This window comes from Cynocephalus volans, chromosome 5 (assembly GCF_027409185.1).
Source record: "Cynocephalus volans isolate mCynVol1 chromosome 5, mCynVol1.pri, whole genome shotgun sequence".
Taxonomy (NCBI): domain Eukaryota; kingdom Metazoa; phylum Chordata; class Mammalia; order Dermoptera; family Cynocephalidae; genus Cynocephalus; species Cynocephalus volans.
Genome location: NC_084464.1, coordinates 16,622,053 through 16,637,081, shown reverse-complemented (window position 1 = coordinate 16,637,081; position 15,029 = coordinate 16,622,053). Strand labels below are relative to the sequence as shown.

Sequence of the window (15,029 nt, the reverse complement as noted above, 5' to 3'; positions counted from 1 at the left end):
AAATCAGCTCTTCCAACTGTTACATTAAATGTGAACGGACTAACAGATAGTAACAAAACAAAACAAAAACATGTAAAACAGTGATAAGGAAAGATTTAAAATTGGGATGAGTTAAGATGCACCAGGTACGTTTGGGGGGTAAACACTTCACTTTATATTAACATTAAACAAGGCAGAGTTGAGTCTAAAAGCATCAAACTGAATAATAAGCAAGATTTACAAAAAAGATATAGCAGTCATAAACTTGTACACACTAAATAAGACTGTAGCTAAGTATACAAAGCAGAGACTATTAGAAATAAAAGGTAAAACTGATAAAGGTAAAATTATAGTGGGAACTCTGCTATTCTTCTTTCCAAACTGGATAGAGCTAGTATATTAAAAAATGCAATGACAGATATTTGAATAAGACAACAGACAAACTAAATACACACACGTACCTCAAAGAATATATTTTTTACAGACTTGTCCATAAAATATGTATAAGCAATAACCACTTACAAAAACTGATCAAGGACTTGACCAGAAGAAAGTCTTCAAAAATTCAAACCAGTAGATCTTTTAATCTTTTCTATGAAAATTGATCTATTCAAAATTCCCCCTTCTTAATTTATTTTTCATTAGATTTTCAACTGCCACAGAGTTGCTCATAGCTTTCCCTTACAGCACATAATTATTATGCAATCATTAAAAATGACATTGTAGGAGAATAGTTAAAGACCTGGAAAAGATATTTTGTGAAAAGAAAAAGCAGGGTACCAATCACAATTGATAGGCCATCATTGCATGCCTTGGCCTTACAATTTTATCCCTAACTTACACATTTGTCTTCGAGCAGTTATAGATCCCCAATTGATGGATCAAGATTTATCAGCAGATCCTAAATTTTAACTCGGTTTAACCCAAAACAAGTTCCCATGATTGTACGCAACTTCTTGTGGCTTTCAGGACATAACCACAGTAATGAAAGAAGGCATTTTAGCACCCTATTCCTTAACCTCCCTGCCTCTCAAGGATTAAGTTTAAGGATCTCTTGCTTTACCTACTTACCAATATGTGTTTAGGAAAGTAACATTTATGGGGCATGTGCTAGGCTTAGACGCTTTATTTAGTTTCTTGCAATTTTTATACTACAACACATAATTTTCATATACACCTTATGGATGAGTAAATAGAATCAGAAAAATTTAGTAGGTTGTACACATCTGCATAATTGGTAAATGAATTTTGGAGCCTCATATTCCCTTTCAGGTCTTTTGACTTCAGAATCTGTGACCCCCCCTTTTTTTTATTATTGTTTTTAACTACAACACACTTCTTCTGGAAGAGTGTCATCTATTCTTCCTAATTAACATATTAAATGGAAATCCCCTGCTATTCAAAGAGAAGAGTCCTTTGGTTACTTAGGCCAGGCTACAAAAGGCTATGAATGAAAGATGGAGGTTTGATGTCCACGATTAACTTGTAATTCTACTCCAGGAGCACACCGCAGCCACGGTCGTGTTCCGAAATGGGAGTTTGGGATATTAACTGAGTAACACTGAGCAAAGAAAATCAGAAGCCATCCACCTCTTGGATCACATAAGTAGAACTTATCTTTGTGAAGCTCCACGGGGAGCAGCAAGCCACTTGCCCAGTTTCTTTGAATTTATTCAGATTTGGCCAGAAAAGGAAGCTGGCTGAGGCAAAGGAGAATAGAACTCTCACTTAGCTCTACATTTAACCTACTTGCAACTCTGCCAAAGCTTCAAGGCCGGCAGCAGCTGTGACCTGATCTGTGCTTACGGGAAGTGAGTCTTGCTAAGGAAATGACATTTCCTTCCTAGGGTACAGACACACACGTTGTTGAGATTCTGCAGGAACAACAGCAGCACCCGCCACCCGAATTAGAAATGACTAGAGAAGGCTCGCCGACCTCCCTGAGGAGTTGGAAGTGGCTCCTCTACCTCGTGCCTCTAGGTTTTAGTGAGAAGCGTCCAGAGTGTGCCCACGTGTGTGTGCTGGCAAGCCTGAGGGCCACTGTCACGGTGCTGCCATTTCCAGGGCTGTACTACGCAGTGGCGCTGTTTTACAGGTCTACATGGCAGCTGGAAACAGAGGGACCTTTCCTCTCCTATTAAAAAAAAATTGGGTCATTGCAAGATGACTAATCGTTTTCTTCTTAGGCTTTCCAAAATTTTGTTTTCTAAGAGACGAGTGAACAATTTTTGTGACTCTCCACAGCAGAGCCTGCCATGCGATAGAAGCTGAAAAGACATGGTTATGCCCCAGAACAAGTGTGCAGACTGGCCCGGGTTGAAAGACAGCACACCACCACCTCCTGCGAAGAAGGGGAGAAAGAAGTGACCCTCACTGACCCAGCCTCTTTCAGGGATTCCAGACCTTGACTATACACCTACATGCCTTGGAGGGCTTAAGAATATTATGATGCCTGGTTCACATTTAAGAGATCTGCGTGGTCTGAGGTGTTGCTTTACATATCATAATTTTTAGAAATTGTGCTAAAATACAAAATATACCATTTTAACCATTTTGAAGTGCATGATTCAGCAGTGGCATTAAGTACATTTATAATGTGGTACAACTACCGCTATCTGGTTGCAGAACTTTTTCATCACCCTAAGTTAAACCCCATACCTATTAAGCAGCCACTTCCTGCTTCCTCCTTCTCCCAGCCCCCGGCAACCACTAATCTACTTTCTGTCTCTATAGATTTCCCTATTCTAGACATTTCATATAAATGGAATTATATATGTGGCCTTTGTATTAGATGGTTATTTAGCATAATGTTTTCAAGGTTCATCCAGGCTGCAGTATGCATTAGAACTTCATTACTTTTAACGCTAAATAATATTCCATTGTATAGATATACCACATTTTCTTGATCCTTTTCTCAGCTGAAGGACGTTTGGTTTGTTTCCATCTTTGGCTATTGTAAATGGTGCTGCTATGAACATGTGCATATAGTTTTTGTTTGAACACCTGTTTCAATGCTTTTGGAGTAGAATTGTGGGTCATATGGAATTCTATGTTTAAACTATTTAGGAAGTAACAAGCTCTTTTCTACACATGGCAGGATTTGAAAGCTTCCCAGGTAAGTCTAGCATCTGGCCAAGGTTAAAAACCTAGTTGGTTAATATTCAGCTACCTATTTTTATACAAGGTAAGTGACAAAACAAAGATGAAATCAGCAAAATCTAGGCATAAGAACTGACTTCTTCAGTAAGCAAATTGTAAAAAAAAAAAGGAAGAGTAAGGGGAAAAACAGATATGGGTGGAGCATGTAGATTTCTTTTATTACTTAATTCTTTGTTTTTGTTTTTTGGCAGGTGGCTAGTACAGGGATCGAACCCTGGCCCTTGGTGTTATCAGCATCCCACTGTAGCCAACTGAATAAGCGGCCAGCCTATTTCTTTTAGACATTTAAAAGACAGCATCCAGACCTTATCTGAATTCTACTTTATACACACACACACGCACACACACTCTCTCTCACAGAGAGACAGAAAAATTATATTTGTGGAACAAATTAAAAATTTTAATTAAAAATTCAAACAGTGTTTTTGATGATATTAAGGAACTGTTATTTTATTAATTATGATAATGGTATTAGTTATGTTTTTAAAAAGAATCTACATCTTTTCAGATAAGTAGTAAATAGTTTTTTATGAAATGATAAAAATTTTGTCAAAATAATATGGGAGAGTAAGTGGGTACATAGATGATATACCATTGGCCATCAGTATGTAATTGTTAATGGCAGGGAATGGATACATGGGCTCATTATACTATTTTGTTTCCTTTTGTATATGTTCAAATTTTCCCATAACACAAAGCTAAAAAATAAAGCCTCAGCCACTGCAAAGGAAAATGTAACCAAATGTCTACATAAGAAACCTCATCCGTCCTTGTTTTCCTTCCTCTTCCTCCCTAGCTGTGCTCCCCAGAACTGGGCAGAGTGTGAGTCACTCCAGTGGTGTTTATGGTGATAGAATTAGCTCCCTAGGTGGGGTCCACTCTGGATGCCTCTAGCGTTGGCTCCTTTAAAGACAAGAATATTTTTTAAAGTTTTCCTGCTTAATCCACTCAAAAAAGCTCTCTTGCCCTAGAATTTGAAACAAACATAATACTGTACTGTTTGAGTGTGTGTTAAAATCTACATAACATAAAATTTACCATTTTAAGTATGCAGTTCAGTAGCATTAAATACACTCAAACGGTTGTGCAGCTGTCACCATCATCCATCTCCAGAACTTTTTCATCTCCCCAGACTGAAGCTCTGCACCCCTTAAACAATAACTCCTCATTCCCCTCCCCTGGCCCCTGGCAACCACCATTCTACTTTCTCTATGAGTTTGACTTGTATAGGTACCTCATGTAAGCAGAATCATACAGTACTTGTACTCTTGTGACTGGCTTATTTCTCTTAGCACAATGTCTTCATCCATGTTGTAGCATGTGTCAGAATTTCCTTCCTTTTTAAGGCTGGATAATGTTCCGTTGTATGTGCATATCACCTTCTGTTTATCCACTCATCTGTTGATGGACACTTGGGTTGTTTCCACCTTTTGGCTATTGTGAATAATGCTGCTATGAACGTCGGTGTACCAGTATCTGTCGGAGTCCCTGCTTTCAATTCTCTGGAGTACATATCAAGATATGGATTTGCTGGATCATACGGTAATTCTATTTAATGTTTTTAAAACCAAGTCAATATTCTTCCCAATGATAACTTGCCCAGGTTCCTGCTGCCTTCTAGAATAGGGCTGGGTTGGGGGCAGAGACGGGGCAAGGCAGGATAATCTAGTAGTTAAGAGCTTGGGCTTCGTCCTAAGAAAAACAGATGGGATAATTCTAATCTTACATAAATTGGATGGTGTTTAGTAAGTCTTAACACGATGCCTGGAACATGGCATTCAATGAATGGCTTCTATTAATTTGATTATTTCCATTTCAACAGTCCCACGTGATTGCTGGGAAAGTGGCACTTACAGGCAAGTCCCCTGGGCCCTAACCACCGCCTCTGCTAATGGCATGCTAAACTGCCCTGAGGAACTGCATAGACTTTCTCCATTCCTTGTAGCAGAGGGCTCCACACAGACAGAGCTCTGGTCTCTTCCTGGTGTCTCTTCTTCTTAACAGCTTTATAGAGATATAATTCACATTCAATAAAATCCATTTAAAATGTACAATTCAGTGGTTTTTAGTATATACACAGTTGTGCATCCATTACCATAATTAGTTTTAGACAGTCTTCAGTACCCCCCAAAGAAACACTGTACTCACGAGTTTTGCCTCTCAAAACTCTCATCCTTCCCAGCCCCTGGCAACCACCGTCACTAGGAATTTGCCTGTTATGGTCATTTTATGAGAATGAAATGCAGTACGTACGTGTCCTTTTGTGTCTCGTTTCTTTCGTGTAGCATGATATTTTCAAGGGCCATCCATGTTGTAGCAGGTATCAGTGCTTTATTCTTTTTCATTGTCAAATAATATTTCATTGTATGAATATACCACATTTTACTTATCCATTTATTATTAGATGGGCACTTAGGTTGCTTCCACTTTTTGACTACTATGAATAAAGTTTATGTACATTTGTATACAAGTCTTTGTGTGGATGTGTTTTCATTTCTCCTGAGTATGTACCTAGGGGTGGAATTGCTGGATTATATTACCTCTTCTTTTCAAGCACAGTGTAGAATTGTAGCTTCTAGGATCTACCAAGAGAGTCTAGACCAGGAGAAACCAGATTCCTGGGGTTGGCCCCACTCCTACACTTAGTGAGAGGCTTGAAAAGCTGTTCAGGTTCATCGTATATGATCTCGCTGTATTGATATTGAGCATCTTCTTTTAGTTCCTTCTTATAAGAACTCCAGTGTCCCTTAAATATCAACTCTGCTACCTGACTGGCGATATTCCTCTGTATGTCTACCCATATTTAAAATCATTTTTCCTGGATTTTAATAATCTGCATCTAATGTCCTGTTGCTCTATTTGTACAATAAAACTACCCTCTGCTTATTGACTTATTCTTAAAAAAGATAGATTTCCTGCTCTTTTCTAGATATCCCCACCCAAGTCACAAACTGGAGTAAGAGTGGATAGGTTCTGTCCTTCCAAGTTGCCTAGGGACCACCAACCAAATTTTCTTTATCTGAATATATATATATATATATATATATTTTTTTTTTTCTTTTAAAAGATGACCGGTAAGGGGATCTTAACCCTTGGCTTGGTGTTGTCAGCACCGCGCTCAGCCAGTGAGCCAACCGGCCATCCCTATATAGGATCCGAACCCGTGGCCCTGGTGTTATCAGCACCGCACTCTCCCGAGTGAGCCACAGGCTGGCCCTATATTTTGAGGGAGGATATGGAACATTCCTCCTGCACTTCTGCAAATCCCAACTGGTATTTCACTTCTTCTGGCATCAATTTACATGAGAGGCTCTGAAGTCACAACAGCTGTGGAAAACCAGTCACGTCTTCTGTCCAATAAATGACCTTTCCCAACTGCGTTACTCATACACCCGAGGTGGTGCAGACTTAATTTTGCCTTTGGTCAATACTTACTGCATATGGTAGTGGATCCACAAGTTACAGAGAAAAATAAAGTTGTGCTGCCTTTCAGGAGTCAACAAAGGATCCCAGAAAAGACTAAAGGCAGATAAGGGGCTCTAAGAGGGTATCTTAAAAGTAAATTTCACAGTGGCAAAAGCAAAAATTTCTCCCAAAATGTTATATATAAAAAAAGGTGTTAAATAGTTTTCTGTAAAGAATTTTAAATCAGTTGCCAGTAAGAATAATGAGTGTTCTTTATGAATGATTTCTAGTCTATGCCACAAAATATCTTATATACTATGACATTTTTATGTTACATAGGAACCCTAACATGTTCCCCACTGAAAACACTAGAAAACACCAAGATGCAACAGAGAACAAACCTGACGACAGTTGGGACTATAGACTTTATGACAGGGGGTAAAAAGAAAGTTAAGAATTAGAGTTAACAAAAAAGAAGCGTTCTTTGGCATTTCAAACAGAGGCAAGTGCTACAGATGCTTAAGAAAAGCTAGAAGTGAGATGAATTCTTTAGAGATAGAAATTTTGTTCTCCACAATCACGTTAATACTTTAAAATCTTAAAAAGAATAGTCTTTGAGCACCGGAGAAGGACTTCAAAGTGATTGCTACAGATAAAGCCTGAGAGTTTAATCTTAAAAGAAGAATAATATTAATGTTCACTGAGTACCTACTATGTTCCATGCATTTACTCTAGGCACTTCATACACGTAATTGCATGTCGGCTTTGTTAACATTCTCAGGAAATAGGTATCTCTGTTGCAGGAACAAGAAGTCAGCGGCCTGGACAGGGAAGTAAGTAGCCTGTTCTAAATGACAACAGTCACTGGCCCAGTACCCGTGATCTTTCCAGGCACCATATTGTATTTTCACCTTGCTCTGGAAACATGGTGAACGTATCACATCTAGAACACCTGAAAGCTAGGCAACAGTTCATAGGTCACACTGTGTTTACAAAAAATACAAATCAGAGGAAGAGACTGAGGAGTATTAGGTAAAAGCAGATATTTGGCTGGCTTTAAAACAATAGCACTTGCTTGGGTTTTGACACTTTTGCTATAATTGTGTTTAATGTTATACAATATACTTTTTAAAAAATAAACCTTAACTAAAATTTGACAAGATTTAAAAAATACGTTTGGGGGAAGGGGAATTAAAACAATATAGTGAGTATTTCCAAACGACACAGGGCTTTAGCACTGAAGGAGACCACCATCTAGCTTAGACAAGTTATAATGTGCTCTAAGTATTTTACAAAAAGCATTTCATAGTGTTTGATGGTATCTGCAACGTGTGGCTGAGGTTCTCTCTCTGAAGCACGGACAGGGCTTGGGCAAGTTGTTCTGTGCTTCAACTTGACTTATGCTTGGGAATGTGTGAGGTCTGGGATCTTCCTGCCCATAGTTTCCTAGATTCTTATCAGTGCAACAAAAGCACGTTAAAAATGTAACACACATGCTAAAAACAGGTTAAGATGGTAAGTTTTATGTTATGTGTATTTTATCACAATTTAAAAATTAAGTTACACAAATTAAAACCAAAATGTAAACCCTTTCCTTTTTTCTTTATAGCTTTTTTATGCCATCTTCTTTTTCTTCTTTTAAAAGCCTACAGCACCTGGTATTCCCAGGTAGAATCCCATTCAAGTACTAACTAGGCCAGCCCCTGCTGAGCTTCGAGAGATCAGATGAGATCAGGTGCGTTCGGGTTGGTATGGCCATAGACCCTTTTGCCACCTTCCTTCCACCTCCTAAATGATTAAAAAGGCTGTCAACTTGTTTTTAAGATATCAGTTTCTAGAAGTACCAAACATGGCATGATCTCTACAGAAAGCAACAAAGAACCTCTAGGTGTAACCATGATTATCTTTGGTTATAATTATTTTGGACTTTCAGTTTTTTAATCTAGAATTTTCATGTATGAAAAACCTCCTTTTATAAAAACTAATTAATTGAGAATTTATCACATTTGTGAAATTAAAAAGAAGATGGTACTGTCAAGGATACAGGCCCTTCCTAGGCATGCTGGAGATGGTAGAGATGGGTAGTGATGTGAGCCAGGATCCTCATATTTTTAGTTTACATATTTTCTATTAAAAGGAAGATGTCACACAAACAGTAAAGTACACTGCTATAGGTAACAGGATTTTAGCCTGATTTTCAACAAACTTGCCCCCGGACCCTGGGAAAATACAAGACTTCTCTGTGCCACAGTTTCTTCTTTTGTAAAATGGTGAGTGTGATGATTTCCAGGGTCCCTAGAAGGGTCCCCACCACCAAAGCCACCCTATGCTTCTATCATTCCACAGAAGGGAAAACATCTCAATAGCCTGGGCAGGAACTTGTAAACGTCCCCCCACATGCCTGTCTTACAATGCGACTTGACCCTCTTCTACTGAGAGAAGGAGTTTATATTCACTATCCATGATCCTGGGCAGGTTACAGCCAGCATCAATGCCAGGTTCTGTACCTTAATAGCAGAAGTGAGATGCTTGCCTTGGGGACCCAGCCACCATGTTGTAAGGAAGCCCAGGCTACTTAGAGAGGCCGTGTGTGTGCTCTGGCTGACAGCCCTGGCCAGGCCCCCAGCTGGCAGCCAGCATCAACTCCAGGCAGGTAAGTGAAGGAGACAGTTACAGTCCCCAGCTTTTGAGTCTTCTAGCCGAGGCTCAGAAATGGTGGAGCAACACCAGGCCATCCTGACCTGGTGTGTGGCAGGGTGTGTCAATAAATGCAGATGGTTGTTTTAAGCCACTAAGTTGTGGGGGGTGACTTATTACGCAGCAATAACTAATACATAAAGTCCTTGGGTTTATAGTCTTTGCTAGATTTCTTGATTTCCTTTTCTACCATTCTCTCATTCCACTCTCTCTTCCGTAGTTTATGGTTAAAGTGACAGGCCATCTGCTTTTTAATTTTTCCTTTAAATCTGAAACATGATTTTTTCCCTCTGATGAATTAACCTTTGTATTAGGAGACAGTGTTAACTGACAGTATCTCTTTGGGGTTTACAGCCATGCCCAGATTTGAAGGGCCCAGTGTGCTTCAGCAATTCCACCTCTTAACCTCAGTTTCTGGACTCCTTTGCTTATAGAAAGCTGCTCCAGGGGTGGCCCCACCCTGCTTGCCTGCTGCAGATGTCTCACACAGGCCACGAGGGGGTCAGGTCTCCCATGTTTCGCCAGCACTCCTGTATCCTTGCCCTGCCCTGACTCAGCACGTGGCTGCATTTTGGATATTTTCTGTCCAGCCTTTCATGAAACCCCCAGGAGCTGGGATGCCACGTGTACTGCTTCAGAGCTGGCGAGGCCTCAGTGATGCCACTTTTCATTCAGAATGGCACAAGGGTGATGCTGATAACTCGCCTGAGAAGTCTCCAGTGACATCTGCTAGTGCTGCCAGTCCTGTGGCCACACTGAAGAGGCCAAGCACAACACTGCAAGCAGTCCTGCAGGGGGAGCAGAGTCTAATGCCTGCCAGCACGCCACTGTCCTTCCAGGTGTGATGGCCATTCCTACACACATGACCAAATTTGTCTGAGGGCTCCCGTGAGGCATACCAACCTCTGAGGAAAGGTTTCGCCACTGGAGACGGTCTTCAGGCCCATCACTGTGTGAGTCCCTGCTCACTTATGGGCAGGTCCTACTGGTGATTGTAATAAACAGATACTGAGAGGCTGACGACAACAACAGGACCATCATCAAGACAAGCGGAGGGCTGAGTCCCTGGCCTTGAGACGCAGGCTGGTGTGGTGGCTGCGTTCAGAGGGCCCGGTCAGCAAGGAAATTGGTTAAGAGGAGGGAAAGAAACAGGCTTTGTCATCTCTCTCCAGCCTGTTTTCTTCGTCCTGCCAGAATTTTAAAGAGGGCTAAGGGTCTGCTCTGATATCCTCAAAAACACACGGCAATCCAACTTTGGTGGGGGCAAATTTCATGCTAGAAAAACCTGAGGGCCAAAGGACTCAGAAGAGGCTGAGAACAAGTCTAACAGCACACTCGAACACTCGGCCAGCAGATGGCAGTAGAGGACTTTGTGAGCCTGCTGGCAGCCGGCTTCTAAACTGCTGGAAGGTAGCTCCTAACAGCTATTGTATAAGTGATTTATGGATCTGGATTCTGCTCAATATTATATATGCATTACTGAATAAAACATTCACAGTGTATTTTCCACCAGCAGCTGAGCTCCAATTCCAAGCTTCTGAGGCCTAATTCCCAAGACTCACAGGAGCCCCTGACACAAAATTGCTTTCTTCCCCAAATAGCCACTTTATACCCCAGAAAAAAATGCTTCAAGAGGGTGAGAGAGATCCGATGTGACCGCATCTTCCGAATGGCTTACGAAGTACATGTGGGGGAAAGCAAATGTCTGTCAGATGGTTTCCTTAAGGCCAAGTTGTCCAGGGCTTCCCCAAGCTCCCATGGCTGTCCCCTGATTTCCTCCTATAGCTGGGCCTTGCTCAACACCACTGCACGGATCTACGGGTTAGTCTTGGGAGAGAGGGAGCCAGCCTCAGCTTGGACAAGGAAAGGAAATGTCTTTCCTATAAGAAATGTGTCAAGTGAAATGCTCATACAGGGTATCTAATCATAGGGTTTTTCTTCCTATCTTTTCCAGAGAATCCCAGCTATCCATGGCCCTGGGAGCTGGGGAATCTCTTCAGCATTCCAAACCACACTGAGCTAGAGCTGCCTGGAAGCAGAAGCAGGTGTGTATCTGTGAGCTGGAGTGCAGTGTGCACCCCGGGGCCGTGGGGCCTTCTCTGCCCAGCGTCTGTAATCCCTGCCCACCTGCATCTAAGCACAGCCGTGCTGGTGACTTCTGAGGTCTCTCTCAGATCTGACATACTGGGACGCTTTGATGTGCCACAGTAAGCAGGTGCGGGCCACCCAATGTCTAGCATCAGCCTGATGTGATTCAGCTTGATAAGGTGGCCCTCAGAGAAGAAATAGGCCTCACTGAGAACGCATCTGGGACGCAGAAAGGCAGGCCCTACCACCAAGCCTTGACTGGGAGATGGTTTTTACAGAGCAGAGTAAGATGGACACATCCCTGTGGTAAACACCAAACCGTCATTTCAAATACACAACCAGCATATTTAGTTACCAGTATGTCGCATTAGTTGAGGTTGGAGGCGAGCTTTTCCTGCTCCTCCTTATACAAGGATGGTCTTCAAGAACTTCATGGAAAGATTCGTATTATCTTTTAATTTTATTTTTCCACGAACTTCTTGAAGTAACCTCATATTTGCCTCCCCTTTTGTTTCTCTATTTGAACAAAGAAAAGAAAATGCATTTATGGTGGGTGGAGATAACGGTTCATATCTATTGACCATTTCCTCCATGCCAGGTGCTGCACTAATCATTTAAAGTATTATTTTGGCTGGCTGGTTAGCTCACTTGGTTCGAGTGCGGTTCTATAACACCAAGGTCAAGGGTTCGGATCCCCACACCAGTCAGACGCCAAAAAAAAAACAAAAAACAGCATTATCTCATTTGCATTGTACAACAGTCCTATAAAATATGTACTATTATTATTCTCATTTTGTAGGAAAGGAAAACGAAATTTATAAAGATTAAGGAGTTTGCTTAATTTCACATGGCTAAAAGGTGGTAAAGCCAGAACTGAAATGTAGTGAGAACTAAAACTCAGCATGTCTGATTTCTAAGTCTACATTTTTCATCACAATGGTGGTGATGGCTGTGGATTTTCTCTGCAACACCTAATGCCCTCCTGCCCATAAAGTAAAAAAAAAAAACTTCATCTAAAGGGATGGTTGCCAAGGAGGAGAAAAGAGAAATCATTTCATTCCTTCATGCCTCATACACACTGACATGAAATGGTATAGAACATCAGAAAGGCCATCAATACGTACATCTTTAACAGATACCCACCACATGTGGTCTCATTTGTACCCACGGCTTCATTACCAGTGCTGTCACAGTACTGATGTTAAATCTATATTACTAGAGCAGACCTATCTCCTGAGCCCCAAACCAGCATGTCCAACCCTTTAAATCTTCTCTAGAGTTTACGTGTCCTTTCCTGTTCCCATTATCGCTCCCTTCCGTCGCCTCTCAGGTGATCTCTTGCTTGGATCAGGTCTTCCACCTGGATACCACGCTTCCACTACCAAGTCTTTACAGGTACTTTTTCTTACTATTGCAATTCCTCTTGTACATATATTTGGTATCATCACTTTAGTGCTTAAAATAATCAAATCTCCTTTCACTGCACGTGGTGCTCACAACACTCTATCTATCCCTGCCTCTTCAGACCACAAGCTGCTGGGGCACAGCGTGTGGATCATGTGCCTACATATTGCCAGCCTGGAACCTTAGTGGCAACTTAGTAACATCTTTCCCCTTTCAGTCCTAGTAAATAAATGCCTGTGAACTAAGTGAATTGTGCAAATTGCCAGAGTCCCTTATTGATGCCCTGTCCTTAAGGAGATTAGATTTGATAGGGAATGAAGAACAGGCCAATGCCAGGGACTTGTATTCACCTGACATCTCATGTCATCTTCTGAGGGAGGTATTGTTATCTTCATTTTTTATCAGTGAGAAAATGGAAATGCAGAAAAGTTAAACATGGTAACTTGTCCAGGGTCACAGAGATGTAAAAGGAGAGTCAGGATGCAAATTCAAGTGCTCACTGAATCAAGGCCACTAGGTAGTACCTAAGTACTTGTGAAATGCAGGTTCCTGGGCCCACACAGTAGCCCTGTGGCTGAGACACTGGGGGCGCATTCCACAGCTGCCCCGCTTCACCTCATCCCTTCCCAACAAAGGCCCAGGTTGTTCAGCCCCTGGCAAGCCTCAGGGAGGGCAGCTTCCCTCTCGCCCCCTGGCAGCAGTCTTGATTGATTTAAGGCAATCACGGTGGTCTCCATCTACCTGCCCAGTGGGCAGCTTGGGCATGATCATGTAAGAACAACCCTAGCCAATATGTCTGGCTGGAACCATGCAGTCTCTGGGCTACTGAATTAACCAACCAACCCAGGACCTGTTGTTATATAAAATAATTTTTACACATTCTCACATCAAGTATTTGGAGAGAGAGAGAAAGAGAAAGGAAGAGTGAGAGAGAGAGAGAGAGAGAGCCAAAGACGGCCACTTTGGATCAATTTACAGAAAAGCATAAGACCACGTGAGAACACAGCACTGAGATAAAGGGAATGATTTTGCTGTCATTTGTCCTCCTAGAGGCTGGAGTTTTTCCTAGCAGGGAGCCAAACTGCAATGGCCTGCAGGAAGCCATGACCACTGGTATAACTTTGAGTAGATACGGGTTCTATGCTTTAATGATACTCTTAATTGGCTGACAGACAAACTGCTACATTTCTGTTTGAGCCTAAATTTTTTTTTTTTTTAGCAATTAAAACATATATTTACATTCTATATGAACTCATTTTATTACCTTAAGAAGGATGTGCTAGAATTTTCTTTTGTTTAACCAGGTTAACTATTCCAGGAAGCAAACGTGTGGTCATGGTCTAGCTGAAGTCAGTGATGCCATAACATTTTAGACTGGATTTTGGTATAAAGTACCTAATTAGGCTACCAATAAACAATCACTTCAGGATTTCACCTAAGATGCCAGTGACCATAAGTACATGAGTGTCCCCCTCTCCCTGAGGACTAGGGATCAATGTGAGGTGATGGTTGAAATTGTGGGTTATCAGTGTCCAGGAAATGTACTGTCCAAGGTTAAACAAAAAAAAGTCCTTGAACTTGCTTAACCAAATTTTATATGTGCTCACATGACTACCTGTTTAATAAATGGACTCCTTCTACAGAAACTCAGTTATAAAATATTTCAGCACAGCAAGGTCTGTCCTGCTGCCCTGTCTCCCCACTGCCTCACCTCCACATGTCAGCAAGCCGAGCCAGGCGTTGGCTAACTGGGGTTAAATGAGGTCCTTCTGTCTCACTTCTTACTCTTTTATTCTCTTAAGGAAATAACAGTGTAGTACTTTGTTAAACCTAATTTTCCTGGAAGCTCCGGGTCTCACTAACAGCTGCACTGATGAGAGGTTATTGTCTGACTCTTCTTTTGTAAATGAACTGGCAGCTGAGATTGCAGAGAAACTTCCCTCCCCTGTGGACTGTGGAAACAATCCCTGTCTGAGTTCCTGGAAGGTGCCAGACTGTCTGGTACTCGAGGTCCCTGCACAGTCTGTCTCTTCCTGGACACCCGCCCTCCCCACTTTCCCTTAACTCTCCTCTACCCACTTCCAGATCCCAGACCACACAGCACTTGCTCAGAGATGACATCCTTGACTGGTGTCCCCTGCCATCCTCATAACTACAGCTTGTTACAGCTTGTTGTGACCTAGTCACTTGTGTGCTTATCTGTTTAATGTCTGCTCTCTCAGACTGGGAGCTCCTGAGAGCAGGGGCTGAGTCTGCACTGTTCACCATTTGAGTGGTGCCTCAATAGTTACCGAAAA

General features: G+C 41.7%; 1 protein-coding gene across 2 annotated transcripts in view; it reads right to left on the bottom strand.

Annotated features, from left to right (window-relative positions):
- Positions 1-15,029, bottom strand: part of LYRM4 (LYR motif containing 4) — a 138,168-nt gene that overhangs the window by 14,111 nt on the left and 109,028 nt on the right. The window lies entirely within an intron of this gene.